A 16,627-nucleotide genomic window follows, 5' to 3' on the forward strand; every position below is an offset into this window, starting at 1 on the left:
AGCAAAACAGTAAAAAAAAGAAGGATTAATTGGACAAAACTCAAAAGAAAGTGAAGACAAAGTGCTGATGGGTTTTTTGTTTGATTTTTTTTGTTGTTTTTTTTTTACATTTACATGTTTTCATTTGCAAGACACTTTTATTCTAATGAGTTTGCAAGTAAGGCAGAACATAATGCAATGACCTGGTGACTTGTCCAGGGTGTACCCTGCCTCTCGCCCATAGTTAGCTGGGAGAGGCTTGATCTTGCCCATGACCCTGCACAGGATAAGTGCTTATGGATAATGGATGGATGGCAGAACATAATCGAAACTCAGAGCTGTTAAAAAAAAGTGCAGCAAAGGCTTTCCAACAAGTCACCAGAAATATTACAAGTATTTAGCAGACACACTTATCCAGAGCAACATACCCAGAGCAGCCTGGGGGTTAGTTACCTTGCTCAAGAGCACTTTAGCTATTCCTGCTGTTCCAGGAATCAAACCAGCAACCTTTTAGCCCCAAAGCTGTTTCTCTAATCATTAGGCCATGGGTTCCCGTGAAACAAATGTGAGATATTAGTCTGAAAACCATAGAGAGCTCGAGCTATAGGACTCAAGTCTGGGCTTGAAATGTTTTTTGGATTTTTGTATTGACCTGGACTTGTCTGAGACTTATTGACATTTCTAATTGAACTAGTCTTGGTCTTGGGGATTGGTCTTTCTAAATATCATCTGGGTCTCGGTGAAAAGTTTGTAGAAATAAAGCTTATGTTTTCTTTTTGCATGCACAACATTTGACAAGACATAATTCCTTCTTCCAGAAAACAGAGCCTATTCATTGGCACAATGCACAATTGAAGCCAACAAACTAATGTAAATCTTAGCCTCTAAAAGTATTTGATGGTTCTTGATCTTGACTTTGTCTTGCTTTTATTGAGACTTCATCTTGACTGAATCTTGGCTTGTCAGAGTCTTGAATTGGGAGGCATTCTTTATTACAGCCCTAGCAACAACTCAGTAAGTGCTACAAACACTGGTCAGTTAATTTGCAACCTTGTGTTTCAAACAATGCAAACTTGTACAACCAATTTGATATCCATCACGCACAGCCATAAGTAAAAAAAAAAAAGGTTGCCAGGCAAAATGCACCTCACCCAGTAGCACTTATGATGAATGTTAAGGAAGATATCATGAAAAAAATAGGTGTCGTATGGGTACATGTGGCTACTGCTTATAAATAAAATTGTTTTCTGATCCCATGTCCATACAGTAAATATAGCATATACTGTATATTTACTCTGAGGCAGGAGCCACAAAAATGAAGCGTAATCCAAAAATGAACAATTTAAAAATCACAGAAGTAAAATATACCAAGTGTCTGTACTTTTATATTATTCTACTCTTACCTCTTACAGTTTTCAAAACTAAAACCTCTGAACTGAGGCTGACATGCTGTCGCCATGACCCAAACTCTTATTTCCCGGAAATGGCTCAGCGCTAGAGTTCAGTGGAACGCACTTTCCCTCTGTAATAAGCATAAACATGTCTGAAAGCGATTTCTTTAGTCTAGTCCATTTATTGCGAATGGTGAACTGAATTGTATACACTCACCGGACATTTTAATCAGAACACATGGATGCACATGTGCAGTGCGTGATTGTTACACTCTTACAGTACATTCTTGTCTCATATAGAGGCTAGTGCCTCTATATGAGACAACAAAATGATTTTGACCTTTGTGGTGACCTTGACTGGATGACCCTCAAAATGTTGGAGATCCTTTTTGAAACCAATGCCCATCTATCCTGAAAGTTTCATGAAGACTGATTCAGCCATTTTCTCGTAATATCATTTACAAAAAAAAAAGAAAGAAACCCGACCGAAAACAATACCTCGCCCTACTTACTCCGTAGCGAGCGAGGTAAAAAGAGTGGCATATCTAACTGCAAAGAGTACAAGATATGGGTCAGGAATAAGCAGCAAGAATAAACATAGTTTACATAATGTGACAAGACTATAGGGCAAATTAGGAACTTCCTGTAATATTGAGGTATCTGCCTACTGAACACATTCACAATGTAACTAAATATGAATAAATTATTCAGAATTAACAGTTAACATATTCTAAACAGATGCAAATACAAATATTTCTATACAAAAATACTGCAAACAAAGAAAGAAATGTTTTTATTTATAGTGTGGCTGCTCCACATAGCCCACACAGATCATGTGCTGTGTGCTGTGTAGCATACATTATCTCTGCAGAGGTCTCCAAAAATCATTTAAATTATTTAAAAATGTTCATTGTGCACGTACAACCCCAAATCAGAAAACGTTGGGATGACATGTTGAAATTGAAGTTAAAACTGAAAACAATGGTTTCATTATTTGATCTTTTACCTCATGAATTTATTCAAAATAAACACATTTTCAGTTTTGATTCTTGCAACACACTTCCCCTTTCACATTTACCACTTTATAATGTTCCCGTTCCTTCTTACAGCACTTAAAAGACGTTTAGAGACTGAAGACACCAAGTGACGAAGTGTTTCAGGTGTTATTTTGTCCCATTCTTCCTGCAAACAGCTTTTAAGGTGCGCAGCAGTACAGGGTTGTCATTGTCGTACTTTTCATTTCAAAATTCTCCACACATTCTCTATTGGGGACAGAGGGGACACACCATCTTCTTCTACCGTACATCCATGTCTTTATAATGTGTGCAGTATGTGGTTTTGTACTGTCTTGTTGAAATATCCCTGGAAAAGATGTCGTCTTGAAGGCACCATATGTTGCTCCAAAATCTCAATGTACTTTTCTGCATTAATGCTCCGTCACAGAAGTGTAAGATAACTTTGCCAAGGGCACTGACACAACCCCATACTATGACGGACCCTGACTTTTGGACTTGTTGCTGGTAACAGTCTGGATGGTCCTTTTCATTTTTGGTCCAGAGCACATGATGTCCATTTCTTGCAAAAAAAAAAAAAAGACCTGGAATACTGATTCATTTGACCACAATACATGTTTCCACTGTGCGATGGTCCATCTCAGATGCCTCCGAGCCCAGAGAAGTCAATGGTGCGTCTGGACACAGTTAACATAAGGCTTCCTTTTTGCACAGTAAAGTTTTACCTGGCATTTGTGGATGTAACTCTGTATTGTAGTGCTTGACAAAGGTTTGCCAAAGTAATCCCAAAGGGATCAGAGATCATGGGTGTTCAGCTTAGGCTTGTGCCCTTGCCCTTTAAGCACTGAAATTCCTCCAGGTTCCTTGACTCGTTAAATGGTATTATGCACCATAAAGGGTGAAATATCCAAATCCCTTTGTATCTTTCTTTGAGGAACATTGCTTTTAAACATTTCAATTATTTTCTCATGCATTTGTTGACAATCTAGAGATTCTCTGCCCATCTTTGCTCCTCTAAGACTAGGCCTTTCCTGGATATTGATTTTGTACCAAATCATGATTACAGTCACCTGGTGATATCACCTGTTTCAAATCACATCATTATTTCATTGTTTTACTTCATTACTAGTCCTAAATTGCTCCTGTCCCAACTTCTTTTGGAACATTTGGTGGACCTGAAACACAGGAATGGATATATATTAACAAATGAAATGAAGTTGACCAGACAAAACATGAAATATGTTGGGTTCATTCTGTCTGCCATGCAATACAAGTCAGAGTAGATTTTGAAATCACTGCTTTCTTTGTTCATTTGCGTTTTCCATACCCTCCCAGCTTTTTTTTAATTTGGGTTTGTATTATGGGCATTATAATGAAATGCTGCTTTTGACTTCTAGCAGCACTGCTCCCAGATTCCTAGTAGATTGAGCTAGTGTGTCCAGCAAACCTTTCTGATATTTCTGGAATATAACAAAACCAAAATCTGAAGTCAGTCTGTTCAGATAGTCTATTATTCAGTGGAAATTGTTGCCAAATATAGATAACTATAAATTTTCCGATGATGGGAAAGTTGTCTTGAAAGATAGTTCCCTAACTAGCTATGTAGCTGTGGCTGAGAAACTGTAAAAATTCAGGAATTTAATGAAGTTTGTGATATTTGCTGTTTTTGATGCTATGGCCATTTTCATGGTTTCCAGGGACAGCGTGGCAAGATCCACATTTAAGAACAAACAAAAACCTAAGTACAACAACAACAAAACACCTACATTGTACTTCTGGCTAAGACCATGCCCACTTCAAATAAAGATAGATAGATAGATAGATAGATAGATAGATAGATAGATAGATAGATAGATAGATAGATAGATAGATAGATGTCGACATTCAGTAGCTTAGTACAACACAAAAGCAAAAACAAAAAGGTGAAACACAATAAAAATGAGGGCTGGTACAGTGGTGTAGTGGTTAGCACTGTTGCCTCAGAGCAAGGGGGTTCTGGGTTCAAGTCCAGTGGCCGACGAAGGCCTTTCTGTGTGGAGTTTGCATGTTCTCCCCGTGTCTGTGTGGGTTTCCTCTGGGTGCTCCAGTTTCCCCCACAGTCCAAAGACATGCAGGTTAGGCTAATTGGTGGCTCAACATTACCCGTAGGTGTGAGTGTGAATGGTTGTTTGTCTCTGTCAGCCCTGTGATGATCTGGTGACTTGTCCAGGGTGTACCCTGCCTCTCACCCATAGTCAGCTAGGATAGGCTCCAGCTTGCCTGTGACCCTGTGCAGGATAAGTGGTTATGGATAGTGGATGGATGGAGGGATGACAAAAATGAAAAATGAATCTGTTGGAGGTAACTGGACTATAGAAAATTTAGTATAATTAGAATACAGATATACACACTCACTGGCCACTTTAATAGTAACTTGTACTTGATTCTCAGATTCCTATTCTTGGCTGCAGGAGTGGAACCCAATGTGGTCTTCTGCTGTTGCAGGCTGAGATGCTTTTCTGCTCACCAAGGTTGTAAAGAGTGATTATTTGAGTTACTGTATCCTTCCTGGCAGCTCAAACCATCCATCCATTATCCATAACCACTTATCCTGTGCAGGGTTGCGGTGCAAGCTGGAGCCTATCCTAGCTAACTATGGGTGAGAGGCGGGGTACACCCTGGACAAGTCGCCAGGTCATCACAGGGCTGACACATCAAGACACACAACCATTCACACCTACGGTCAATTTAGAGCCACCAATTAGCCTAACCTGCATGTCTTTGGACTCTGAAACCAGAGCACCCGGAGGAAACCCACACAGACACGGGGAGAACATGCACACTCCACACAGAAAGGTTCCCGTCAGCCACTGGGCTCAAAACCAGAACCTTCTTGCTGTGAGGCAACAGTGCTAACCACTACACCACCATGCCACCCAGCTCAAACCAATCTGGCCATTTTCCTCTGACCTCTCTTATAAACAAGCCATTTGTTTCCACCCACAGAACTGTCGCTCACTCAATATTTTTTTGTTTTTCGCACCATTCTGTGTAAACTCTAGAGACTGCTGTTTCTGTGTGGAAACCCCAGGAGATCAGCAGGTTCTGAAAAACTCAAACCAGTCCATCTGGCTCAAACCAACACCCATGCCACAGTGAAAGAAAGTCACACTTTGAGATCACAATTTTTTCCCATTCTGATGTTTGAAGTGAACATTAACTGAAGCTCTTGATTTGTATCCGCATAATTTGATGTATTGTGCTGGTGTCGAGGGATTGGCTGATTAGAGAACTGCATCAAACAGACAGCAGGTGGATGGGTGTAGCTAATATATAGATTTAGGCACTGCCTGAAAGCGGAGCTCCCATCTGTTTCTGGGTTGTAGAATTTTCTTATATCATAGCCAGTCTCTTTTGTTTTATTTCTTTACTGGCTAGCACTGGCCACTAGGTGGTGTGTATGACTGGTAATTACTCACACTGTCCACTACGCGGTGTGTCTCATCTCTAGCTGCTTCATCCTGTTCTACAGGGTCGCAGGCAAGCTGGAGCCTATCCCAGCTGACTACAGGCAAAAGGCGGGGTACACCCTGGACAAGTCGCCAGGTCATCACAGGGCTGACACAGAGACACAGACAACCATTCACACTCACATTCACACCTACGCTCAATTTAGAGTCACTAGTTAACCTAACCTGCATGTCTTTGGACTGTGGGGGAAACCGGAGCACCCGGAGGAAACCCATGCGGACATGGGGAGAACATGCAAACTCCACACAGAAAGGCCCTCACCGGCCACGGGGCTCGAACCCGGACCTTCTTGCTGTGAGGCGACAGCGCTAACCACTACACCACCGTGCCGCCCTAGGCGGTGTGTATGACTGGTAATTACTAACACTGACCACTAGGCGGTGTGTATGACTGGTAATTACTAACACTGACCACTAGGTGGTGTGTATGAGTGGTGGTACATGTACAAACCACAAAACATCGACTCGATGGGTTTACCATTTTTTCTTAGCTATGGTGCTCCACGGGAGCTCCGCTAATATAGTGGCCGGTGAGTGTATATAGAATACAGATATTTGGAGCACTAAACAGTTATAGAAACTGACAAGCATAGTGGCATTATGTTACACCCGTAGGATACACGTATCCATTGGCATGCAGTGTATGTTCTGCCCACAGCCATGTTATAAATTGACAAAGAAATAACAAGCAGCACAATAATACAGCAGTTTGTCAGTTTCTGCATCAACAGTCAAAAAGACAAGGTTTATAATAAACACTGATATTAAAATGGGAAGCTCCCAGACTCAAACACACTTTTAGGTTGATCTCTCGGTCATCCTCCACTTTTCCCAGGAATCATATTCCACTTCTAGTCACCATACCCCCAAGACCCAACACCCCCAACACCAATGCTGTTCATACGGTATGTAAGCTAAAACTTCCTCATGGCAACATGACAATGTTCCTACACTGAAAAACACTCAGACTTAACAGCAGCAGGTCCACTTAGCCAAATAATTACACCCACAATCCATGCACGGTTGACACGAGCCGCCGGTCAGAGCTAACATCTGGTTTAGTGTGTTCTCCTCCTAAGCCCAGACGAACAGACGGCTTATAAAACACAGCCACACTTTCATCAAATGTATTTGAGCATTCTTAATGTTGTATCGCAAATCAAGCATTCAAATTCAAATATGGGAGACGTCAACGGTCTGACGAATGAAGAATTAAATTCAAGGTAAATAATAAAGAGTAAAGAGACAGAGATAATTGAATTCGAACCCTGTGTGTATGCTAATGTGTGGAGAAGATAATGGTGAGAGAAAATGTTTAAAATCAGGCTTGCCTCGGTGTGTGTGTGTGCATGTTTTATACCTGCTCTACTAGCTTCCTCCACCTTAGCCTAAGGGCTAAATAGGGTGCTTTTAGCTAAGTTCAGCTAGAATACATCCTGTTATCGTTGATGAGTTTGCACACTTACAAAGCTAATCCAGAAAAATAGCTGCGTAGTGTGTGTAAGGGGAATTATACAAATAAATACTTTCCACTGTTTGTGGAAATTGAGGCAGCTCTAATAACTACTTCTTATTCAAAGATGTGGAAAATAGTTCCTTTTCAGTAGCACAGCATTATCTACCTAAGTGTTTGGCAACTACTGGGTTCAGGATGTGTTTCCTCCAAATACCAACCATGCAAAATACAAAAAAACAACAACAGCAACAACCAAAACAAGGTTCTGCCATGTGGTTTATCTTTGTGCAGTTTGTACATTGATCGAATGATGTGTGCTTGGACAGTGTTTACGTCTATCCACTTTTAATTTATCCTCCAAAGTCATTTTGAAAGAAAAAAAACGTAGGATACAATAAATAATTGACCTCATTCATTTTCATTTCAGCCATGAATTATTTCCAGCACGCCTTTCCAATCACCGCTGATGATGTGTCATGGACGTGTTGTATATTAAATTTTACAACTGCATGTCTTTTTTTTAACAATTTGATTACATAATTGGGTGGCACAGTGGTGTAGTGGTTGGCACTGTTGCCTCACAGCAAGAAGGTCCGGGTTCGAGCCCCGTGGCTGGCGAGGGCCTTTCTGTGCGGAGTTTGCATGTTCTCCCCGTGTCCGCGTGGGTTTCCTCCGGGTGCTCTGGTTTCCCCCACAGTCCAAAGACATGCAGGTTAGGCTAACTGGTGACTCTAAGGTGGGGTTTACATTAGACCGTATCAGCGGATCATCAGATTAACGTTTTTAAAACGATTCGCGTGCACACAGCAACGCCAATACACAATTCGCGTGCACACAGCAGCGCCAATACACGGATACGCTCGGCTCCGCAGGCATCCTGCGCTCCAAATCACTCCGCCCTGAACAGCGAGTGCCCTCTGGAGGGTGCGCACTCCGGCCCTGCGCAGCTCACAGAGCACGCGAGTGAAGTGCACGAGCAGTGATTCGGGACTGAGCCGCTGTGTGTGTGATCCTAGTGCATGTCGGGCATGCGCGTCACTTACCACTTGCAAGTGGAAGGATGGCAAGCCTAAAGACAATCATAACTACACAATGGGCAGTATTTGCATCAGTATTTGCAGTATTTTCATACTTTTATACTCTTTAATGAAAGGTGATACAAGGCGGAGGTCCGCGCCGTTTTTCAGCAGTCGCGTCACATGACCAACGGCAGCGAATCAGGAAGGTGGATGTCACAGTGACGTTGTCCAATGACGACGTCAGCTAGAGCTCAGCACAGCGTATCCACGTATCCTCAATGTTTACACAGCACCGGACCAGACACGACCTGGATTGAATATGTGGACCCTGGCGGATTCCCGTTTCCCGGCGTTTCCAGGCGTTTTAATGTAAACGGACAGTGCATCTGCAAAGAAAACGAGACAGATACGGTCTAATGTAAACTTGGCCTAAATTGACCGTAGGTGTGAATGTGAGTGTGAATGGTTGTCTGTGTCTATGTGTCAGCCCTGTGATGACCTGGCGACTTGTCCAGGGTGTACCCCGCCTTTCGCCCATAGTCAGCTGGGATAGGCGCCAGCTTGCCTGCGACCCTGTAGAACAGGATAAAGCGGCTAGAGATAATGAGATGAGATGAGAACTTTCTTGGGCATCAGCACTTCTTGAACCTGACTTTTGCACTGGTACATCATTCTGGACAAGAGCGTCTGCTAAATGCCTGGAATGTAATGTAATGTATGGGTGAAGTGGGCTGAAAAATGTTAACCCTAATGAGTATCAAATCTATGCATCTGCTCAATTGATACAACTGTCACTGCATGAATCTACAGTCTAGGCTAAAAGGAAATCAGCCCCAGCTTCACTTCTTAAACTATTGCTGGGTTTCAGTCACATGAATTTTCTTAGTGGTTTTACCAGCAGTGAAATAGCTGGTGGTCTAAATGGCTGTCGTAGTGCAAACAACTAGCGATAAGTTATCAGAGTATACTCGTAATCTAGAAGCCACTGCTCGCTTTAGATAATGGTTGCTGTGTGCAATGGAATCGACCCCTACAGTCTGGGAAAGAAGAATTTGTCATGCGATCTCGAAAACTACCCTTCAGTCGAGTTCCCCGACATCTTGAACTATCTGGTGTTGCAGACGTCCTTCTACACCGCAAAACAGATGAAAGCATGGAAGAGTATGGAGGCTTACAATCTTTTTGTATGTGGCTGGGTAAAGGACCTCGGTATCAAGTCGCTGCCGAATGAATCCTGTATTGTTTTTGCAAGTTTTTCATTCACGTCTTTACAACGAAGCGCTACAAGTTGAAGTGTAAACAAACAGCAGTTGGCTTGATTCTCACTTGTGTTGGCTCTTATCTCTCAGGTAAATCATTCATAAAGATCATCAGAAACCCCTTTAAAGACCTGGATCTTAGTTAAACAAGACGGAGAAGCGATCACGGCGCATTGTAACTGTACGGCTGGGGAAGAATTTTGTCGCGATCTTCATGCATATGGACTTTGTGAGGAGTGAGGAGGAAACAAAGAAACAGCTGGGGACTTTAGCACATAAGTACCGTAAAATAACGACACATAGCAAGAAAAGTCCTTGGAAAACACTAAGGCCATAGCTGAGAGGGAAATACAAACCTTTCACCAAGTGATCACTGCAAACTCGAGCATGCTTCGACTCGGCTCCCTTCGATTTCAGTGAGAGGTTCAAAAACCACCTTTCTCAACATCTTTGTGCAATCCTGTGTTCATTCATCCTTTTTTTATTAGTTCATGGGGAACCCTGAAGACACTTTTATCAGTTTCACGGCTTGATCGATTCGAACAACCCAAGCATAAAACAACACAAGCGTAAGGCATTTTTCATGCGAGCAATGCACCTTCTCCATACAACTGAGACAGTTTGTCAACTGAGCTTTGGTAGACCACCAGCTAAAGTTTTGAATAACTAATGAGCCAGATGTGACGTCACGTGAAACCCAGCAATACTGTCTATATTGATTATGACTATTGGTGGTGCGTTCTGTTGCACAAAATTCCGAAATAATCTGCTTTAACATTTGTTAGCAGCACATAATTGGATGCGGAGGCTGAAAATGACACTTTATATCAACGTCTTTTTTATCTTAGAAATTCTCGTTTTGGCGATTTGTCACTTGACATGTGAAATAGCATGAAATTGTGCAATGTTAACAGCTGTTAAGTCATAGTTTATATTGCTTAAAGTAGTAATTTGTAGCATCTTGGCATCATTTTACATCCAGCTGCATGACTAAACCTCTCAGGCTGTTTTTTTTTTTTTTTTTTAAAGCAGTCTCAATGAAGTTCTCACACATTACTTGGCTCCAAATCATTAATCCAAACCATTCCTGTTCACACTGAGCACTGCTGCAAATGAAATGACTTAAAAATGATATAAAGCCTGCATTGCAAACTCCTGACTGATACTGAATATAGAGTAAATACGAAAAGCCAACGGGAAACAGTGAGAATTTGTAGCTCCACTCTTCATCCAAAAGAGTGTGAAGATTATTTGTTCTGTCTTGACATGTTTTTGGTAAAAAAAAAAAAAAAAAACACACCTGAGACTGCTTTCTGCGCTTTGTGGTCCAATAAAAATTTAATTATCTTGATTGCTGCTTTCAGGGCATAATTGTGGGAAATAAAAAAAAGTGGTGTAATTTAAGAAAAAGGTGGGAGGGGGTGATCTATGGGTTGGGAGATGATTATTGTTGGGAGCCTGACAAGCTGTGCATGCGTGTATGTGTTTTGGTGCAAAGCCATTAGCACTAATCTTAGACAGCGCTGGGTTAATGAGAGCTCGCATAAAAAGAGCGCAAGTCAACAGAGAGCTCTCACTTCAGCCTCGTCCCTGAGGATTCTCTGTCCTGCCACGGCTATGTTTATTTTTCTGTTTTCTTTTTCCTTTCCTGCTTCTTTCTGTTCTTATTTTACCTCTGTCATTTTCTTGGCTGTCACTCAGAGCCATGTCACTGTCAAATCCCCACCCTGCCCCTGAGATTTCCCCTTCCTGTGTGTGTGTGTGTGTGTGTGTGCGCGCATGCGTGCATGTTTTTCATACACTACTGAAGACCAATTGTCCACACAAGGAGAGTAAAATCTGACAATTTTGACCTTATAGGGATATTTGGATGGTCCCCACAAGGAAGTGGTTGTTCTTGTTTAACAAAACTAAAAAAATAAAATAAAAGTTCCAGAAAGTTTTATTTTAATTACCGAGGTTAAGGTTAGGTTTAAGTACAGCATGAATTAACTGCATTAACAATTATGTCAATGGATGGTCCTCATAAGGCTAGTGAGACAAACCTGTGTGTGTGTGTGTGTTTATATACTACTGAGGACCAATTGTCCATAGAAGGAGAGTAAAATCTGACAATTTTGACCTTATGGGGACATTTGGATGGTCTCCACAAGGAAGTGGTTGTTGTTGTTGTTGTTGTTGTTCTGTTCTTCTCATCTCATCTCATTATCTCTAGCCGCTTTATCCTGTTCTACAGAGTCGCAGGCAAGCTGGAACCTTTCCCAGCTGACTACGGGCGAAAGGCGGGGTACACCCTGGACAAGTCGCCAGGTCATCACAGGGCTGACACATAGACACAGACAACCATTCACATTCACACCTACGGTCAATTTAGAGTCACCAATTAGCCTAAACTGCATGTCTTTGGACTGTGGGGGAAACCGGAGCACCCGGAGGAAACCCACGGGGAGAACATACAAACTCCATACAGAAAGGCCCTCGCCGGCCCCGGGGCTCAAACCCGGACCTTCTTGCTGTGAGGCAACAGCGCTAACCACTACACCACCATGCCGCCCCTTTTTAACAAAACTAAAAAAAAAAAAAAGATAAAAGTTCCAAAAAGTTTTATTTTCATTACTTACGTTAAAGTTGGGTTTAAGTACAGCATGAATTAACTGCATTAACAATTATGTCAATGGATGGTCCTCATAAGGCTAGTGAGAGAAACCTGTGTGTGTGTGTGTGTGTGTGTGTGTGTGTGTGTGTGTGTGTGTGTGTGTGTGTGTGTGTTTCCTATATTACTGAGGACCAATTGTCCATACAATGAGAGTAAAATCTGACAATTCTGACCTTATGGGGACATTTGGATGGTCCCCACAAGGAAGTGGTGGTTGTTGTTGTTTAACAAAACTAAAAAAGAAAAAGTTAAAAGTTCCAAAAAGTTTTATTTTCATTACCAAGGTTAAGGTTAGGTTTAAGTATAGCATGAATTAACTGCATTAACAGTCAATGCATGGTCCTCATAAGGCTAGTGAGACAAACCTGTGTGTGGTGGGGGGGGGGGGGGGGGGGGGAGACTTCTTTTGTAAGTGCAGTAGTTGTTGCTATTCCACTTCTTCCACTTCCATTTAGCTTGGCAAATACTAAGAAAGTGTTTACACCAAGTTGGCTGTCCATCAGAGATACTCTGTGTGTGTGTGTGTGTGTGTGTGTGTGTGTGTGTGCTGGTGAATGACACAAAGAGACACATCTTTTGAATAAGAAATCAGCATCTCCAATCCCACCAAACATGAGCATCTCTCTCTAGGTGTCTCTCTTTCTCACACGCACACACACACACACACACACACACACACACACACACAGCAGTTGAGCCGGACTTTTTTAAGCACCATCAGATTCTGACTTGAATTATTTATGCCTTCTATGTTCCGTGCTGAAGTGAGTGAACTTTAAAAGGAAAGTGTAAACACAACCACAACGGCTCTGTGGAGCACCATAAACAACCTACACACACACACACACACACACACACACACACACACACACACACACACACCCTTCTGTATGGACACATCGATCACCACAGCTCTTTAACTTCCTATTCTCTCCCCTTACCCACTGTTCTTAACATGGTGGTAGTGGTGGTGATAAGGTGTGTGTGTGTGTGTGTGTGTGTGTGTGTGTGTGTGGTCTTCTAAGTGTCTTCATTCATCATCACCCTCTCAGTGTGTGTGTCAGTGTGTAAGGATACACTCTTCCACGAGCTGATAAGCCAGAAACCAAAGCTCATCGATAGGTTAATGTTTGAAACGAGTGTGTTGTGTTCTACGTCTATTACCATGTGATCGGTGTGTGTGTGTGTGTGTGTGTGTGTATGTGTGCGTGCGTGTTTAAATTGTGCAGTTGTTCGAATGTGTGTAGCTTAACATGTTGTTTGCGAGTTCTGTCATGGATGCATGTAAACTAATTTATCAGTTTGTATGTGTGTGTGTGTTAGATGAGTGGGTGGGCATTCTCTCACAAGAACGGTGGTCAAGCAGTATTAAGTTTTGTTTACCTACCCGTGTGTGTGTGTGTGTGTGTCTTGCAGTTTCATGAAACCATTGTTTATTGTTTGTTTAGCAGCTGACTGAAGTCCCAAAAGTCAGCAGGTGTCTGGGGAAGTGTGTGAACACACACACTCGCCGTGTGATATCAGGCACCGTCACTCACTCACCTGTCACAGCACATCAAAGCGATCTTTTCCACAACTTTTGGCACCATCGGGGGCTAAAATAATAATATAATCATAATAAGCCATGGCCTAATGGATAGAGAAACAGCTTCAGGACTAAAAGGTTGCTAGTTCAATTCCTTGAAATGGCTGACATGCCCATGGGCTTCTCTGGGTATGTTATATGTTGCTCTGGATAAGATCATCTGTAAAATGCCTGTAATGTGAAAGTGTGTGGTGCAAGGAATTATCATGAAGGTGGAATTGTACTTGAGGAAACAAGCAAAAAAAGTCTTGATTAGAGTGGTGGCTATAATTATCGACACCTTTTCAGATTTGCCAATAAAAAAACAATTTTGCAAAGGTGAGTTTCAGTTACAACAGTTCTTATTGGTTAATTAATCAACCGGAAGACCCGCCTCGCCCTTTGATCTTGTCGTCTGATGAAGCAGCTCGTTACCCGAGATGGAATTTTTTTTTCAGCGTGATCAGCAATTTGAGGACGTTATCTCATCTCATCTCATTATCTCTAGCCGCTTTATCCTTCTACAGGGTCGCAGGCAAGCTGGAGCCTATCCCAGCTGACTACGGGCGAAAGGCGGGGTACACCCTGGACAAGTCGCCAGGTCATCACAGGGCTGACACATAGACACAGACAACCATTCACACTCACATTCACACCTACGGTCAATTTAGAGTCACCAGTTAACCTAACCTGCATGTCTTTGGACTGTGGGGGAAACCGGAGCACCCGGAGGAAACCCACGCAGACACGGGGAGAACATGCAAACTCCGCACAGAAAGGCCCTCGCCGGCCACGGGGCTCGAACCCAGGACCTTCTTGCTGTGAGGCGACAGCACTAACCACTACACCACCGTGCCGCCTGAGGACGTTATCATCACAGGTAAGCATGGTGGAAAGATCATGGGCATGTTTTTACTGATCAATTCATTTCGCCATTTTGTATCTAAACGCGCATTTGAGAAGTCACGTGAGGTGTCGGTAATAGTGATCACTTTCACCGGTGTCCACCATTATCGACACCCTGTGGAATTAAGGGATGTTTACAACTGTTATGGATCGAGCTTTGTGTAACATTGTTGAAGTAGATGAAGGACTTTAAAAAAATAAAAAGTGCTGTGATTTATAATATTTTTTTTCTGATTCATAACAGAATGGAATGTTTATAGAGTATTTGGAATCCGATTGCAATAAATAGAATTAGACCAGAATTAAATTCCTAGCATATAAAAAATTACATGCTTGAAATATTCAGATTTTTCTATTCCATTCAGAAAATATTTTTTGCAGTTTGTTGTAAATATCTACCACATATTACAATATCAGTAGGCATTTTATATTTTGGTTTGAGGAATGACGTGACCTTTGACTTGGATTTTCATGTGGTTACAATGTCAATCGCCTGTTGACATTTATTGGTAAACTACAGAACTGGTAAGCTCCAGTTTCCCCTACAGTCCAAAGACATGCAGGTTAGGTTAATTGATGACTCTAAATTGACCGTAGGTGTGAATGTGAGTGTGAATGGTTGTCTGTCTCTATGTGTCAGCCCTGCGATGATCTGGTGACTTGTCCAGGGTGTACCCCGCTTTTCGCCCATAGTCAGGTTTGATAGGCTCCAGCTTGCCTGCGACCCTCCACAGGATAAGCGGTTACTGGTAATGGATGGAGATGCAAAAGTCACCAGCAGGGGCGATATGAGGATCTGAACAGCAAAGATGCAGGAAAAATAGCTCGAAGACATCGGAAAGATGGCGTCATTGGATCTGTACTTGGATATCATAGTTGCTGATTGAAAGGCATCCTGGCAATCTGTCTCAAATCAGTGTCGAGAAAAAGCTCAGCTATGAGCGTCCACCACTTTTTCCATGATAACAACTTGAGCTGGAAAGTACAAGTGGATGACAATCTGTGAGAAATGTCAGTGGTCAGGATGATAAATGAGGTCAAGTTGTTGAGCTCACAATATCATGTTACTTCGTTTATCGACCTCGCCTTGTCCTCATCCACTATTCCTTTCCTCCAGGTCAAAGTAGATGAACTGTTCGAAATATGCACTTAAAATTCAGGATACACTGATCAGCCATAACATTAAAACCATGTTGTATAGATCTCCCTTGTGCCACCAAAACAGCTCTGATTCATCAAGGGATGGACTCCACAAGACCTCTGGATGGGCAACGGATCCTTTCAGTCCTGTGAAAGTTCTGAGGTTGGGTCTCCATGGATTGGACCTCTTTGTCCAGCATGTCCCATAGATCCTCAATAGGATTGAGAGTTGGGGAATTTGTAGGCCAATTCAAAACCTTGAACTCTCAGGTCATGGACACCCAAGGCTCATGGGGAGTGAAGACTATCCCATCTGGTCCGATCCCACAGAAAAGCTACTGGAGCACAAACTGCTGAAAAAGGTGTCAGAACATATTCAGGTTCTAAACTGTCTTTTCAAATTTATGTAAATGTATTACCAATGAAACAAGTCATTTTCCGTTAAACAAATATATGGATTGAAAGGATGATGCACGGATTTTTAAAAACGAATCAGTATTTTTTTAAAAATTAATTAATTAAATCATTAATTCATTCATTTCCTTTTTTAAATGCATGCCAAGAAAAACAAAAACAAAACAGGCCATTGATTCACTTTAACATTTCTGTTTCTAAAAGTAAACGATTTTTAAAAAATAAAAATGAACGAAGGGCGGCATGGTGGTGTAGTGGTTAGCACTGTTGCCTCACAGCAAGAAGGTCCTGGGTTTGAGCCCAACGGCCGACGAGGGCCTT

This window comes from Neoarius graeffei, chromosome 9 (assembly GCF_027579695.1).
Source record: "Neoarius graeffei isolate fNeoGra1 chromosome 9, fNeoGra1.pri, whole genome shotgun sequence".
Lineage (NCBI taxonomy): Eukaryota > Metazoa > Chordata > Actinopteri > Siluriformes > Ariidae > Neoarius > Neoarius graeffei.